Consider the following 17,003-nt stretch of genomic DNA (forward strand, 5'->3'; position numbering starts at 1 on the left):
ATCAATTTGATGTTATTTTAATGAACAAAAAATGAGCTTTTCTTTCAAAAACAAGGACATTTCTGAGTGACCCCAAACTTTTGAAAGGTAGTGTACATATATTTTTTTGGCTAAAAATGTGGGGCTCAAAACAGGTGGGGCTCTGCAGGTCGCGACTGTACATGGTTATACTATCAACAAACTGTCTGTTGATAAACAACTGCTTGCTAAGGTTACAATTGGGGTGAAGTTTAGAATAAGGTTTTGGGTAAGCGTTAAGGTTAGGGCTAGGTTTAGGGTTAAGATTGGGTTAGGATAAGGGTTAAGGTTAGGTTTAGAGCTAGGGTTAGTAGATAGTTAGTTGAAATGGGAATGATAGTCTACAGATGGACTATCCAAATAAAGTGTTATCTATTTGTTTTGATAATATGAATAATCATGATGACAGACTGCCTTGTTTAGATATCATTATTACCCCATGTCGTGTCTTTGGGGGTACCATTAAACTGAAGATATGTTTATCAATTAGCTCCCTGTAATTATTATCACGCGATTAAACTGATTAATCGTTTAATTGTAATTAACTAGGAGATCGGTGCACCAAGGAGAATATTCAGATTACAAAGCTATAATTTTCCTAATATAACTTTCCTGTACTATAATATTATATTCTATTATAGTATAGGCCGATTATCTTCTAGTTTAAATGGTGTATTTACCTCTAGTCCAGTCTCATTCCAAACGTCGTAAATTGTTGTATCTGCACGAACCCAGTCTTTACTAAAATCATCCATACATCAATTGTCTTAAAATCATTTATTTACTACACTAAGTAATTAACAGAAAAACATACAAACAGTAATTATCATCACAAAGGATTGGTATAGGAATGTGCCCTTGTGGGCTAAACAGGCAGGTCGGCCTGTTGAACAATGGATCATAAAAGGTCAGCTGTGGCAGTTACACAGAGTTCATTAATATTAACAATTGACAATTGAAGGCTCACTCATTCGGGAACAATTGCAATCAATATATATTTACGCTCTTGTGTCGTCGTGATCCTTGTTCGAGAGTTCTGTTCTGTTGGGGAGTTTTGTCCGCGTTCTCTCTCTCTCTCTCTCGGTTAGAATGGATCTTTCAGAGCGACATTCATTAATGTCGTCATCGAATGGTTGTTTCGTTGGTCTTCGCGTTCGATGATATAATTTACTTAGCTGCAGACTAATAATTAATATCAAAGACTTGTTCTTATTCTGTCGGTATCAATAGTCTAAAAGTTAACCACGTGGTATGGTTCACTTTCAGTAGAGTACTTGGATGGTCAAACCTCTGGCCATAGAGTGTAGGCCTGGTCTCAAGAAATGTAAATCAGGGGGTGTTTTATAGTGCCCATAGAACAGCTTGTCAAATGACGCCTGGTCCTGTATGGGTCCCTGGGGGCGTGCCTATGACTGAGTTAGATTTGGTTACAGAAATACAATTCTATCACATTACATCAGTACATAGCATCTCAATGTCTTACAAAAGCTTTATCCTTATTAATACATTCTATACAACCATTATGATGCTATTATATAAACAGTTTTATGGTAATATGGCTATATTGTCTCTTCTGAGTATCACAAAATTGTACCAAGCGGATCAGTTCGTAGCTGGATTCTTCACCAATCTTCCATACCTTCTCCAGAACACAAAATGTCGCTTGGCTCTCCAATTCTATGAGTTGGAAGGATTTCCTGTGTCTCTCTATGGGCCATGTGGCCAGAGACTCTCCTGGAATTTTAGAGTTTTTACGACCCTTTACACACAGGGTGGATTGGGGGGCAGGTAGGGGGTGGTTTTGCAGAAGGGAGGGGGTCAACTGTCCTCCCTGTACCAAAAGAGGCCAACGTCATGACACCCACATAGTAACAGCCACCACACAACGTGCCAGGGAGCAAAGCCCAAAAACACTAACTGCTAGACCAAAAGGAAAGACAGGGCATAAACACACACTAACTGCTAGACCAATAGGAAGGGCAGGGACTGAACACATACTAACTGATAAACCAATAGGAAGGGCAGGGCCTAAACACATACTAACTGCTAGACCAATAGGAAGGGCAGGGCCTAAACACATACTAACTGATAGACCAATAGGAAGGACAGGGCCTGAACACATACTAACTGCTAGACCAATAGGAAGGGCAGGGCCTAAACATACACTAACTGCTAAACCAATAGGATGGGCAGGGCCTGAACACATACTAACTGATAGACCAATAGGAAGGGCAGGGCCTAAACACATACTAACTGCTAGACCAATAGGACGGGCAGGACCTGAACACATACTAACTGCTAGACCAATAGGACGGGCAGGGCCTGAACACATACTGATAGACCAATAGGAAGGCCTGTGCCAAAACACACACAAGACTGCTTGACCAATAGGAAGGCCTGGGTCTAAACACACACTAGACTGCTAGACCAATAGGAAGGCCTGGGTCTAAACACACACTAGACTGCTAGACCAATAGGACAGGCAGGTACTGTAGCTTCTCATGTGACTCAAGGTAATCAGAACCATAAATACAACCGTGAGATAGTAGATAGAGTCATGTAATAAGATACAGTACCTGTCATGATTTATGACACAGGCATATTAGTTATCATCTCTAATCAATCTGGTTTAACTGGAGACGTTTTGAACAGGATGTTGACTGGATAGATCAGTTCACTTGGCCCTCACTCTTCTCTCTCTCTCTCGCTCTCTTCAATTTAAGGGCTTTATTGGCATGGGAAAAATATTTTTCACATTGCCAAAGCAAGTGAAATAGATAATAAATGAAAGTGAAATAAAAAATGTACAGTGAACATTACAATCACATAAGTGCCAAAATAATAAAGACATTACAAATGTCATATTATGCATATATACAGTGTTGTAATGATGTGCAAATATTCAAAGTACAAAAGGGAAAATAAATAAACATAAATATAGGTTGTATTTACAATGGTGTTTGTTCATCACTGGTTGCCCATTTCTTGTGGCAACAGGTCACACATCTTGCTGCTGTGATTGCACACTGTGGTATTTCACCCAATAGATATGGGAGTGTATCAAAATTGGATTTGTTTTCAAATTCCTTGTGGGTCTGTGTAATCTGAGGGAAATATGTGTCTGTAATATGGTCAAACATTGGCAGGAGGTTACGAAGTGCAGCTCAGTTTCCACCTCATTTTGTGAGCAGTGCGCACATAGCCTGTCTTGAGAGCCAAGTCTGCCTTCGGTGGCCTTCCTCAATAGCAAGGCTATGCTCACTGAGTCTGTACATAGTCAAAGAGTTCCTTTATTTTGGGTCAGTCACAGTGGTCAGGTATTCTTCCACTGTGTACTCTCTGTTAAGGACCAAATAGCATTCTAGTTTGCTGTGTTTTTTTGTAAATTCTTTCCAATGTGTCAAGTAATTATCTTTTTGTTTTCTCATGATTTGGTTGGGTCTAATTGTGTTGCTGTCCTGGGGCACTGTGGGGTGTGTTTGTGTTTGTGAACAGAGCCCCAGGACCAGCTTGCTTAGGGGGCTCTTCTCCAGGTTCATTTCTCTGTAGGTGATGGCTTTGTTATGGAAGGTTTGGGAATCGCTTCGTTTTAGGTGGTTGTAGAATTTAACGGCTCTTTTCTGGATTTTGATAATTAGTGGGTATCAGCCCAATTCTTCTCTGCATGCATTATTTGGTGTTTTACCTTAGACACAGAGGATATTTTTTTCAGAATTCTGCATGCAGTCTCAATTTGGTGTTTGTCCCATTTTGTGAACTCTTGGTTGGTGAGCGGACCCCAGACCTCACAACCATAAAGGGCAATGGGTTCTATAACTGATTCAAGTATTTTTAGGCAGATCACAATTGGTATGTCAAACTTTATGTTCCTTTTGATGGCATACAAGGCCCTTCTTGCTTTGTCTCTCAGATCGTTCACAGCTTTGTGGAAGTTACCTGTATGTATAGTTTTTTGTGTGCTCTAGGGCAACGGTGTCTAAATGGAATTTGTATTCGTGGTCCTGGAAACTTGACTTTTTTTGGAACACCATTATTTTTGTCTTACTGAGATTTACTGTCAGGGCCCAGGTCTGGCGGAATCTGTACAGCAGATCAAGGTGCCGCTGTAGACCCTCCTTGGTTGGGGACAGAAGCACCAGATCATCAGCAAACAGTAGACACTTGACGTCAAAATCTATTAGGGTGAGGCTGGATGCTGCAGACTCTTCTAGTGCCCTCGACAATTCGTTGATATATATGTTGAAGAGAGTGGGGCTTAAGCTGAATCCCTGTCTCACCCCCGCGCCCTGTGGAAAGAAATGTGTGTGTTCTTGTCCAATTTTAACCGCACACTTGTTGTTTGTGTACATAGATTTTATAATGTCGTATTTTTTTCCCCCAACACCACTTTCCAGAATTTTTTTTTTAATATAAAAAGCATGAGAAGACCTTGCCTTTGTTTTGGTTTGTTCGTTTGTCAATTAGGGTGCAGGGTGAATACTTGGTCTGTCGTATGGTAATTTGGTAAAAAGCAAATTTGACATTTGCTTAGTACATTGTTTTCGCTGAGGAAATGTACGAGTCTGCTGTTAACCTCTATGGGCAAGGCGGGACGAATTCGTCCCACCTACGTAACAGCCACCTGAATTCAGTGGCGCGATTTTTGAATCGTTTGAAATACTATTACTTCAATTTCTCAAACATATGACTATTTTACAGCTATTTAAAGACAAGACTCTCCTTAATCTAACCACACTGTCCGATTTCAAAAAGGCTTTACAACGAAAGCAAAACATTAGATTATGTCAGGAGAGTGCCCAGCCAGAAATAATCAGACACCCATTTTTCAAGCTAGCATATAATGTCACAAAAACCCAAACCACAGCTAAATGCAGCACTAACCTTTTATGATCTTCATCAGATGACACACCTAGGACATTATGTTATACAATACATGCATGTCTGTTCAAACAAGTTCATATTTATATCAAAAAACAGCTTTTTACATTAGCATGTGACGTTCAGAAAAAGCATACCCCCCGCAAACTTCCGGGGAATTTACTAACAGTTTGCTAAATTACTCACGATAAACGTTCACAAAAAGCATAACAATTATTTTAAGAATTATAGATACATTACTCCTCTATGCACTCGATATGTCCGATTTTAAAATAGCTTTTCGGATGAAGCACATTTTGCAATATTCTAAGTACATAGCCCAGCCATCACGGCTAGCTATTTAGACACCCGGCAAGATTAGCCTTCACCAAAATCCTATTTCCTATAAGAAAAATGTTGTTACCTTTCCTGTTCTTCGTCAGAATGCACTCCCAGGACTTCTACTTCAATAACAAATGTAGGTTTGGTCCCAAATAATCCATCGTTATATCCAAATATCCTCTGTTTTGTTCGTGCGTTCTAGACACTATACGAATGGTAAATAACGGTCGTGCGCATGGCGCATGGCGTGACAAAAAATGTCTAAATATTCCATTACCGTACTTCGAAGCATGTCAACCGCTGTTTAAAACCAATTTTTATGCCATTTATCTCGTAGAAAAGCGATAATATTCCGACCGGGAATCTGCAATAAGCTAAACAGCCGAATGAAATTTCTCCACGGGGGCGAATCGTGCACGCGCCTCATTCAATGGTCCTCTGATCGGCCACTTGGATAAGGCGATAATCTGTTTCAGCCAGAGGCTGCCTCGTCATCGTTCAGGTTTTTCCCGGGTTCTGAGAGCCTATTGGAGCCCTGGGAATTGTCACGTTACAGCTAAGATCCTTACTCTTCAATAAACAGATGCAAGACGCACGACTCCTTGTCAGACAGGCCACTTCCTGCATGAAACCTTGTCAGGTTTTTGCCTGCCATAGGAGTTCTGTTATACTCACAGACACCATTCAAACAGTTTTAGAAACTTTAGGGTGTTTTCTATCCAAACCTGAACAATAATATGCATATTCTAGCTTCTGAGTTGGTGTAGGAGGCAGTTAAAAATGGGCACATATTTTTTCCAAAATTCGCAATACTGCCCCCTAGCCCAAACAGGTTAATGACAATTCAGAGGATTTTCCCAAGGTTGCAGTTGACATATATCCCACGGCAGTTATTGGGATCAAATTGGTCTCCACTTTTGTGGATTGGGGTGATCAGTCCTTGCTTCCAAATATTGGGGAATATGCCAGAGTTGAGGATGATGTTAAAGAGTTTAAGTATAGCCATTTGGAATTTGTGGTCTGTATATTTTATCATTTCATTTAGGATACCATCAACCCCACAGGCCTTTTTGGGTTGGAGGGTTTGCATTTTGTCTTGTAGTTCATTCAATGTAATTGGAGAATCCAGTGGGTTCTGGTAGTCTTTAATAGTCGATTTTAAGATTGGTATTTGATCATGTTCATGTTTTTGCTGTTTGTTCTTTGTTATAGAGCCAAAAAGACTGGAGAAGTGGTTTATCCATACATCTCCGTTTTGTATAAATAACTCTTCATGTTGTTGTTTGTTTAGAGTTTTCCAATTTTCCCAGAAGTAGTTAAATTCTATGGATCCTTCAATAACATTGAGCTGATTTCTGACGTGCTGTTCCTTCTTTTTCCGTAGTGTATTTCTGTATTGTTTTAGGAATTCACCATAGTGAAGGCGTAGGCTCAGATTTACTGGGTCTCCATGTTTATGGTTGGATAGGTTTCTCAATGTCTTTCTTAGGTTTTTGCATTCTTCATCAAACCATTTGTCCTTGTTCATTTTATTAGGTTGTCTGCTTGAAATTTGTAGATTTGATAGGGAAGCTGAGAGGTTTTCTACTGCTAAGTTTACATCTTCACTATTACAATGAAACATGTTGTCAAGGAAATTGTCTGGAATGGATTGAATTTTTTGTTGCCTAATTATTTTTGGATAGATTTCCACACTACTTTCCTTCCATCTATAGCATTTCTTAATATTATTCAGTTCCTTTGATGCCTCATGATTGAGCATAGCTATGTTGAAGTACAGTGTGATTTTGTGATCTGATAGGGGTGTCAGTGGACTGACTGAATGCTCTAAGAGACTCTGGGTTGAGGTCAGTGATAAAGTAGTCTACAGTACTACTGCCAAGAGATGAGCTATAGGTGTACCTACCGTAGGAGTCCCCTCGAAGCCTACCATTGACTATGTACATACCCAGCATCCAACAGAGCTGCAGGAGTTGTAACCCATTTTGTGTCTAGGGGGGGCATAATGAGGAGGGGATGCTGTCACCCCCAGGTAGGTGTTTGTCCCCCTGTGTGCTGATGGTGTCAGGTTCTTGTCCAGTTCTGTTTTTTTAGGTCGCCACAGACTAGTACATGTCCCTGGGCCTGGAAATTGTTGATCTCCCCCTATAGGATGGAGAAGCTGTCATCGTATGGGGGGGATATCGGTAGCACAGATGACCTCAGAACTTGTATATTCCAGGACAAGATAGTAAAAGCTTTGTGTTCCATAATATGTAGTGTTGTTTTTGTGAGGTTTAGGCCTGGACCATCACAATAGGTGTGAGCAGAGTATGTTGAGCATCTGATACATACCTCTTAGGTCACAGGATGGGGCTTGGGCAGGTGTAATGGTGGGGGTTGGGCTTGTTGCTCTGCTCACGGCCTGGGCATATGTCCCGCTGTCATGTTGAGGTCCTTGCTGCAGGGGCGGGGGGCATGGGGTGGGCAGAAGGGGCATAGGTCTGATATGGGAGGCCTATATAGGGTGTAGCCAGGGTCTGCTTGGGGTGGTCTTAGCTGGTTGGGGTGTGGCTGGTGATGCTGTGGTCTGGGTGTAGGTCCTCTTGCCGTGGGTTCTCTCGGTGCAGGTCCTTCAGGGCGGGGTCTTGCAGATCTGGGAGGGTGTCTCGCTGGTCTGGGCGGGGTGTCCGTTGCTCAGTTGCTCCTGTGTGAGCTTCTGGGGCTACGGTTGGGGGTGACGTTCTTCAGGGTCCTTGCAAAAGTTGGGATTGTTGCCTTGTAGAGGTGGACCTGGTCGTAAAGGCTGTTCAAGTTCAGGGTGGAGTGGTGGGCGAGGTAGACATTAGGTTTTGAGGCGCAGTCTTGGGAAATGCTTGCATTCGCCCGCTGTATGGTGGCAGGGTGGAAGAATTTTTGTGGTAGCAGGCTGGAGGTAACCACTTGTGTGTTGCGGAAAGTGGAAGAAGCTTTTTCAATCACTCCCTTGAGTGCTGTGGCCGCCCTTTCCTGCTGGGCTCTCAGGTCATTTATGCCTGTGTGAATTATGATGTGGCTGGTGTAACAGTGTAGGTTCCGTCCCTCTCTTCACCCCAACCTGGGCTCGAACCAGGGACCCTTGCACACATCAACAACTGACACCCACGAAGCATCGTTACCCATCGTGCCACAAAAGCCGCGGCCCTTGCAACGCAAGGGGAACAACCACTTCAGGTCTTAGAGCGAGTGACGTCACTGATTGAAACGCTATTAGCGCGCACCACCGCTAACTAACTAGCCATTTCACATCGGTTACACTGGGGGAACCTAGTCTCTCGCTCTCTCTCTCATCTCCCTACCTTTTCTCTCTCTTTCGCTCTCTCTCCTTTTCTCTCGATCTCTCCCTTTCTCTCCCTTTCTCTCTCTCTATCTGTGTATGCATCTCTCCCTTTCTCTCCCTTTCTCTCTCTGTGTGTGTATGCATCTCTCTCTCTCTCTATCTGTGTGTGTATGCATCTCTCTCTCTCTCTGTGTTTGTATGCATCTCTCTCTCTCTATCTGTGTGTGTATGCATCTCTCTCTCTATCTTTGTGTGTATGCATCTCTCTCCCTCTCTCTATCTGTGTGTGTATGCATCTCTCTCTCTCTCTATCTGTGTGTGTATGCATCTCTCTCTCTCTCTCTCTCTCTCTATCTGTGTGTGTATGCATCTCTCTCTCTCTCTCTCTCTCTCTATCTGTGTGTATGCATCTCTCTCTCTCTCTCTGTGTGTGTATGCATCTCTCTCTCTCTCTCTCTATCTGTGTGTGTATGCATCTCTCTCTCTCTCTCTCTCTCTCTATCTGTGTGTATGCATCTCTCTCTCTCTCTGTGTGTGTGTATGCATCTCTCTCTCTCTCTCTCTCTCTATCTGTGTGTGTATGCATCTCTCTCTCTCTCTCTCTCTCTCTCTCTATCTGTGTGTATGCATCTCTCTCTCTCTCTCTCTCTCTCTCTCTCTCTCTCTATCTGTGTGTGTATGCATCTCTCTCTCTCTCTCTCTCTATCTGTGTGTGTATGCATCTCTCTCTCTCTATCTGTGTGTGTATGCATCTCTCTCTCTCTATCTGTGTGTGTATGCATCTCTCTCTCTCTATCTGTGTGTGTATGCATCTCTCTCTCTCTATCTGTGTGTGTATGCATCTCTCTCTCTCTATCTGTGTGTGTATGCATCTCTCTCTCTATCTGTGTGTGTATGCATCTCTCTCTCTCTATCTGTGTGTGTATGCATCTCTCTCTCTATCTGTGTGTGTATGCATCTCTCTCTCTCTATCTGTGTGTGTATGCATCTCTCTCTCTCTATCTGTGTGTGTATGCATCTCTCTCTCTCTATCTGTGTGTGTATGCATCTCTATCTCTCTCTCTCTCTCTCTCTCTCTCTCTCTCTCTCTCTCTCTCTCTCTCTCTCTCTCTCTCTCTCTCTCTCTCTCTCTCTCTCTCTCTCTCGACAGATAGACAACATGACTTATTGATCTATAAAACTACCATAGATTAGAAGATAAGACACTCTGACAGCAGTAATTAATAAAAGGTCAACATTTACTTTTTGGATAGAAGCTGTTTGGATAGAGATGTCAACTGGTTTGCAAAACCGACGAGGAACAATGTATTATTTGTTTCATCTAACATTTCATTATCCAGCTGAGACAAATCATTGTTTACAATGGCGACCTGACAAGTGGCAAGTGCTGCAATGTACTGTAATACTGTCACATTTGATACGATGAGAAGGTAAACATGTCTCAATATACAGGTTTATTTTATGTTGTTGAAATAGTGGCATATTGAAGTCCCCTCAGAAATCTTCAACGGACCTGTTCAGGATTCTTCAAGTTTCAATAAAAGCATAATATAGTAAATTAGAAAATAGAAGTACATGTATCATGTTCAATAAATACATCAGCAGCTCAGTGTGCATTACATAGATGTTTTAAACAGAAAGGCAGTCCTATAGACATGTGCAGTAGAATAAAAGTCATTCTGTTGTAATCCCATTGGGTGAACTGGAGTGGATGACTGTCATGTCTTATTCCAGAAGAAATGTGAGACCGTCCCATGTACGTTATGGGGGCAAGGGGTGTTGGTGGTTAAAGTGGACTGTACCTTTCCAGGGAGGGATGTGATGAAAAGTGGACTGTCCCATTATGTACCTGTCCAGAAGGGGCTGAGAAAGCGTGATGTGTCCCATTATGTACCTGTCCAGAAGGGGCTGAGAAAGCGTGATGTGTCCCATTATGTACCTGTCCAGAAGGAGCTGAGGAAATGTGAAGTGTCCCATTATGTACCTGTCCAGAAGGGGCTGAGAAAGTGTGATGTGTCCCATTATGTACCTGTCCAGAAGGGGCTGAGGAACACTGGACTACACTCCTCACAATAGTCTAAAGGGCTGTATTTTGATATTAATAAATGATATTGATGATAGCCAGATCCAAAATGGAACTTTCACTGCTGCTGCTGATACAGAATCCAGTCCAGGAAACATCCAGTAGCCATCTTCTCTCCACCCCTGAAAACACAGCAAGAGGAGCAGATGACTGAGTGTCCATACATCCCTGAAGATGTCCTAAAATAGACAGCGTATGTACACTTCATTCCAAACAGTGACCCATTCAAATACTCAGTTAAGTCTGACACAGATAAAGTCTATTCCTGCACTTTCAAAGCTCTTTCAATGAAGACTCTTTCAATGAAGACTCTCCATGCATTTTAGACCAGAAGTAGGTTTAAACTTGTTCTGGGAAACAGGCACTCAAAATAAATCTTCCTTGGCTAAAACCACCCCATAAATGATGGAAACAACAACCCCCCCACAGAATTGAATAAATCTAAACCAGAATATTCTGGAATCAGAGGACAGGCTTTGTTAATAAATCAAGACATCAGAAATGTTGATGGCTCTAGCAGAGCAGATCGCATTGCCTTCAGGTGCTTTCCATCCAGCGGGCCTTAACTCAACGTGACGTTGTGGATGAATCTGGATGGATCTGAATTATCCCAATTATTACATTACCAGTGTTGAGGAGATCAAGGCTAAAGCAATGGAGCAGTGGAGTTCTGCTTCCAGCAATGAGGATCACATTGAGCCACCCTACAGTGCATGCAGTTGAGGACTACAGTACTACAGTACAGTCCTAGGTTCAAGTAGTATGTTGTTTCCTTTCAAATTAGCTTTCCCTTCACAATGGAACCAGTGGAATAGTCCCACATCTGGAAACCCTGCCCATCTGGCACTACGGGCAGGCCCAAGCCAACACTCAAATGAACAAAAACCAATACTATTTGAACCCATGTCTGGAATACAGTACAGTACCAGGCTAGATTAGAGGACCACACATCAATCAACACTCCACCAACCCTGAGCAATTCCCCTTCTAGAACGGCACAGAGCTCAATCCGAGACAGGAGGCCCATCTGATTAAAGGAAACCAGTTGTATCTTGTATAAACAAAGTCCCGATCTACCAGGAACTATGATGGAATATTATTATGTTCTGTAAATGTCACAAATGTGCTCAGAGTTACATTTGAATGTGAGGGACTAATGGGAAATAATTTATTCCAAAACAGTTGTGCTGTTTCATTTAGCTTTTTGATGTGAGAACGAGAGACTTTTAGCATTCTCACTGTTTTGCTGATTCGTAACCTCAGTGCTTCCAACGCTACTCTAGTTACTATGGGGTCTATCTGAAGCTGTGGTGGCACGGGGGCGTCCCAGGGTGAGGTAGTGCAGGAAGGTGGCCTATTTACAAATCAATGCTTTTTAATTAACCTGTGTTGCAAACCTTCCCAACAGCCACCCACACAATGACATCACTGAGATGTTGACTTCCTCTATGGGTTGTCATGGTGATGGTGCAGACTAGGCAGAGAGACTGTCTCATCATATAGAGCCTCAGGGGAGGAAGGACGTGTCAATAGACAGGGAGTGATCTGTCAACACGCCACTCTTCTTTCTGCTCCGTCTGCCCTGAGCCTGATAATACCTGCAGGGAGTCACGTTCCACCACTACCTGTCTGACCTGCCTGCCCAGAATCTCTCTCTCTCTCTCTCTCTCTCTCTCTCTCTCTCTCTCTCTCTCTCTCTCTCTCTCCTCTATCTCCCTTACCCTCATCCCGCTCTCACTCCTACCTGGCATACCTCCCCCTCTAACCCTCCATCCACTGTCCCTGACTCACTCCCCTCTACCTCTACCTCTGTGCTGGCCTTCCTCCCTCCTCCTCTGTCTCCCTCTGTAGGTTTGGCCATCATGTATGTAATCTCTGTGCTTAGGCTGCATGGCAAATGTCTGAGCAAAACACAAAAGACAATGCCCAAGGACCAGTCAGTCCTTCCCCCTCTAAGGGGCCAAAATGTATCTCTCTGTTACAGTATCCAGAGGACTGATTACTGGAATGTGTGATAGAATAATCATTCAGCAGCTATCTGTTATCTATCTTAAACTTGTCCTCTGAGGATAACTTTTATTCCATCAGTGGAGGCTGCTGAGGGGAGGACGGCTCATAATAATGACTGGAACGAAATGAATGGAATGACATTAAACACATGTATTTAATACCATTCCACCTATTCTGCTCCAGACATTACCACGAGCCGGTCCTCCCCAATTAAGGTGCCACCAACCTCCTGTGAATGCCATCTATATGGATGTATGATCTCTGTGGTACCTTGTATCTGTACAGGGTGAACTCTACATTGCTCTATGCAAAGGGGGTTTATTGTCTATTTACATTGGGCTCATCCTCCACACAAGCCTTCAGATGCTATGACACCCTGTGGAGATGGGGCCTGGGTGATCAGGTTACTGTAAACTTGGTACTGTTTGATTGGTCAACGGTGGTTGGTTTTGGTTCGAAAAAGATACACCTTCAGATGTTATAAATGGAACGGAGGTCTGTTGTTCTCTCTTATCCCGTATCCAGTCAATTGGAGAACAGTTGCAGGATATTTTCTAATTTCCCAGGTTCCTAGGCCTCTTGCCTAGTACCTGTACCTGCCTCCTGGGGCCGGATTCACAAAACATTACTTAAGAAGTTCATAAGATAGTTTGAAAATGCAATTCCTCAAAATGTTCTTAGGAATTCGTAGTTTTCTTAGGAACTTCGTAAATATCTTCTTATGTGGCATTAGTGACGTGCTTGAAACCAATAAATAAGCTTAAGTGACAGCGATGATAGGATTTGGTTATTTCGTTATTTTTCACACATTATAGCCATCAGACTAGCTATATCAAAATCAAAAATGGATAACCAAGGAAAGCACAATAAAAACTTCAGCAAACAAGAGCTTGAAGATGGTGGAGGAAATAGCAGCCAGGAAAAGGTTGTTGTTGGGGAGACTTGATAACTGCCGGGTCACTGCTGAGACCAAAAAGAGAGGATGGGTGAGAGTGGCTGAGTCTGTCTCTGCCGACGGCGGTATGGCAAGGGACAGTGACGGCGTAAAAAAAGAAGAGGTCCGACATCAAGTCGGCTGCTAAGAAGGGAGCTGAGAGACCATTCATGTGGACCAGCTGGAGGAGAAGGTGTCGTCCATCATAGAGATGGTGGTAGAGGGACTGCGCGACAGCTAAGTTAGTTACCCACGTTAGCTAGCTAATGTGTAAAGACCTTTATAGCCAACAACATAGCTAACGACGTTAACGTTAGCTAAGTTAGCCAAGTTCTTCTTTGCAAATTGACAAGATACCGCTAGCTATTTAACACTTCTAGAATATTGTAATATATTGTTAATTACTAGCTAGCTAGATAATGTGTGTTTAATTTGTTTTCTTGCTATATTTAAATATCCTGTAGCCAACTGTGTCTGTGGCGCAAGAAAACGTTCATGTTTACAAAAGTATCCATTCGTCTCAAGACAAGGGTTTAGCTGTCCTAAAGTTAAGTACATTTTCAAGAATAGATCCTAAAACATTATTTTCAAGAATCTAATTTCTTCTTAACTTTTTTCTTAGGAAGAAACTTAGGAAAAACCTTAAGAACATTTCCAATTGAGGAATAGAAACTTTGCTTAACTTTCTTCATAAATCTATAGTTAATGAAAAAATTGCAGTTAATGTCACGTCTGTGTGTAGAGAAGGACCAAGGTGCAGCGTGCTCTGAGTTCCACATTTTATTTTAGTGAAACTTTACAACTAACAACAAGGAAAAAAAAGAAGCAACCAACAAACCGTGACGACAGAGGTGTAACATGCACTGACTAAAAATAAAATCCCACAAACAACAGGTGGGAAAAAGCTGCCTAAATATGATCCCCAATCAAAGACCATGAGATACAGCTGCCTCTGATTGGGAACCATATCAGGCCAACATAGAAATACAAAACTAGAGTACCCACCCTAGTCACACCCTGCTCTAACCAAAATGGAGAATAAAAAAGATCTCTAAGGTCAGGGCATGACAGTTAAGAAGAAATTTGTTCTTAAGAAGGTTTTGTGAATCCGGCCCCTGTACCTTGGAGCTGAACCAGTATTGCAGCAGAATCAGCCTGCTAAACCTGGCCTCAACCTGTCTGTGGTGCCTGGGCCTGAGGCTGGCCCGTATCGCTCCTTCTATGATTTAGGCCATTGACGGCCAACACATCACAGTTGTGAGTACCTGTCTTTCTTGACGTTGTGCGTATTTGGCTGTACATTGGCTGTACATGTTGGTTGAAGCGCTGCCTACTACTCTCCTTATCGGCTCATCAGCACATCTGCCTGTCTACTGGTACTCTGCCATCCACATCCACATCAACACAGAAAAAAACAATGCTCCCCTTCACCTTCTCACAAAGGGAGGGGGAAGAGAGAGGGAGAGAGAGAAGAGAGGGAGGAGAAAAAGAGTGGTGTAGAAAGAAAGAAAGAGAGAGAAGGTGAGAGAGATAGGGAGGAGAAAGAGAGAGGGGTGTAGAATGAAATAGAGAGAGAAGGTGAGAAAGAGAGAGAGAGAGAGAGAGAGAGAGAGAGAGAGAGAGAGAGAGAGAGAGAGAGAGAGAGGAAGATTCAGAATATGACTCACTCTTATGAGCGAGAGAGTTCTTGTTGAGTCAGGGTCAAATCTGGGTGTCCCACCTCCAGCCTAATAGTGGTGCACTGAGCACCGTCCATTCTCTGTGATTGTCCCTCTACGTCCCACACACACCTCTCATTCAGGCTGCCACAGCGCTACACAGCCCAGATATCAAAAGTTCCCTTTGAGCTGGGCGACTGGTTGGCTCTGAGGTGGCCCATCAGAGCATATCTCCATTCATTCAATACACTGAAAGGATCTGAGACTCCGGCCTGTGGGTTTGAAGTGATATCTCTGTTGTGCCTCGGCCTCTGCATTCTTTACCATGCTGTCATGACTAGAGTGAGTTACACAGCGTCGTGTGTGTGTGTGTGTGTGTGTGTGTGTGTGTGTGTGTGTGTGTGTGTGTGTGTGTGTGTGTGTGTGTGTGTGTGCAGGGAGCTCAGAGTACTGTGTCGATGCGGATGGTGACACCCACCCAGAATACATATGCCACCCTACCTGATCACATCTCAAATGGCAGCTACAGTAGTCATCCACTGGTCACTGTCCTGTTTGATCTACAGTATGTCTGTTAATATAGGACTGACTGGATATAATTCCACTGTGAACACTGATCTACAGTATGTCTGTTAGTACAGGACTGACTGGATAGAATTCCACTGTGAACACTGATCTACAGTATGTCTGTTAGTACAGGACTGACTGGATATAATTCCACTGTGAACACTGATCTACAGTATGTCTGTTAGTACAGGACTGACTGGATAGAATTCTTCTGTGAAAACAGGCAATATTTAAATGGATGTGATTCTTACCTGTTGAATGTCCATCTTCCCAACTCCATCGTTGTAGCTTCTGCCTGATGTTAGTGCTTGGTATCACCTGGAAAACAACAGATGGAACAGCAAGTTGGTGGTCCAGTAAAAGCTGTTATAGACTACACACAAACATGTTAGCAGACACACAAACATGTTAGCAGACACACAAACACACGCAGGCACCCTGTCATGTTAGCAAGCACACGGTCATGTTAGCAGGCACACGGTCATGTTAGCAGGCACACGGTCATGTTAGCAGGCACACGGTCATGTTAGCAGGCACACGGTCATGTTAGCAGGCACACGGTCATGTTAGCAGGCACACGGTCATGTTATCAGGAACACGGTCATGTTAGCAGGCACACGGTCATGTTAGCAGGCACACGGTCATGTTAGCAGGCACACGGTCATTTTAGCAGGCACACAGTCATGTTAGCAGGCACACGGTCATGTTAGCAGGCACACGGTCATGTTAGCAGGCACACGGTCATGTTAGCAGGCACACGGTCATGTTAGCAGGCACACAGTCATGTTAGCAGGCACACAGTCATGTTATCAGGTACACAGTCATGTTATCAGGCACACAGTCATGTTAGCAGGCACACAGTCATGTTATCAGGCACACAGTCATGTTATCAGGTACACAGTCATGTTATCAGGTACACAGTCATGTTATCAGGCACACAGTCATGTCTCTAGGCACACAGTCATGTTAGCAGGTACACAGTCATGTTAGCAGGCACACAGTCATGTTAGCAGGTACACAGTCATGTTATCAGGCACACAGTCATGTCTCTAGGCACACAGTCATGTTAGCAGGTACACAGTCATGTTAGCAGGCACACAGTCATGTTATCAGGCACACAGTCATGTCTCTAGGCACACAGTCATGTTAGCAGGTACACAGTCATGTTAGCAGGCACACAGTCATGTTATCAGGTACACAGTCATGTTAGCAGGTACACAGTCATGTTAGCAGGTA

At 43.2% G+C, this 17,003-nt stretch overlaps 1 long non-coding RNA gene across 1 annotated transcript in view; it reads right to left on the reverse strand.

The window, feature by feature from the left end:
• Nucleotides 1-780: 780 nt before the first annotated feature.
• Nucleotides 781-17,003, reverse strand: part of LOC145879807 (uncharacterized) — a 164,619-nt gene continuing 148,396 nt past the window's right edge. Inside the window, exons 3-4 of the long non-coding RNA XR_014392607.1 lie at nt 16,019-16,085; nt 781-10,720 (exon numbers count right to left, since the gene is read on the reverse strand). This is a non-coding gene — a long non-coding RNA (uncharacterized LOC145879807). The remainder of the gene's footprint in view (nt 10,721-16,018; nt 16,086-17,003) is intronic.

Source organism: Salmo salar, chromosome 06 (assembly GCF_965601325.2).
Source record: "Salmo salar chromosome 06, fSalSal1, whole genome shotgun sequence".
Taxonomy (NCBI): Eukaryota; Metazoa; Chordata; class Actinopteri; order Salmoniformes; family Salmonidae; genus Salmo; species Salmo salar.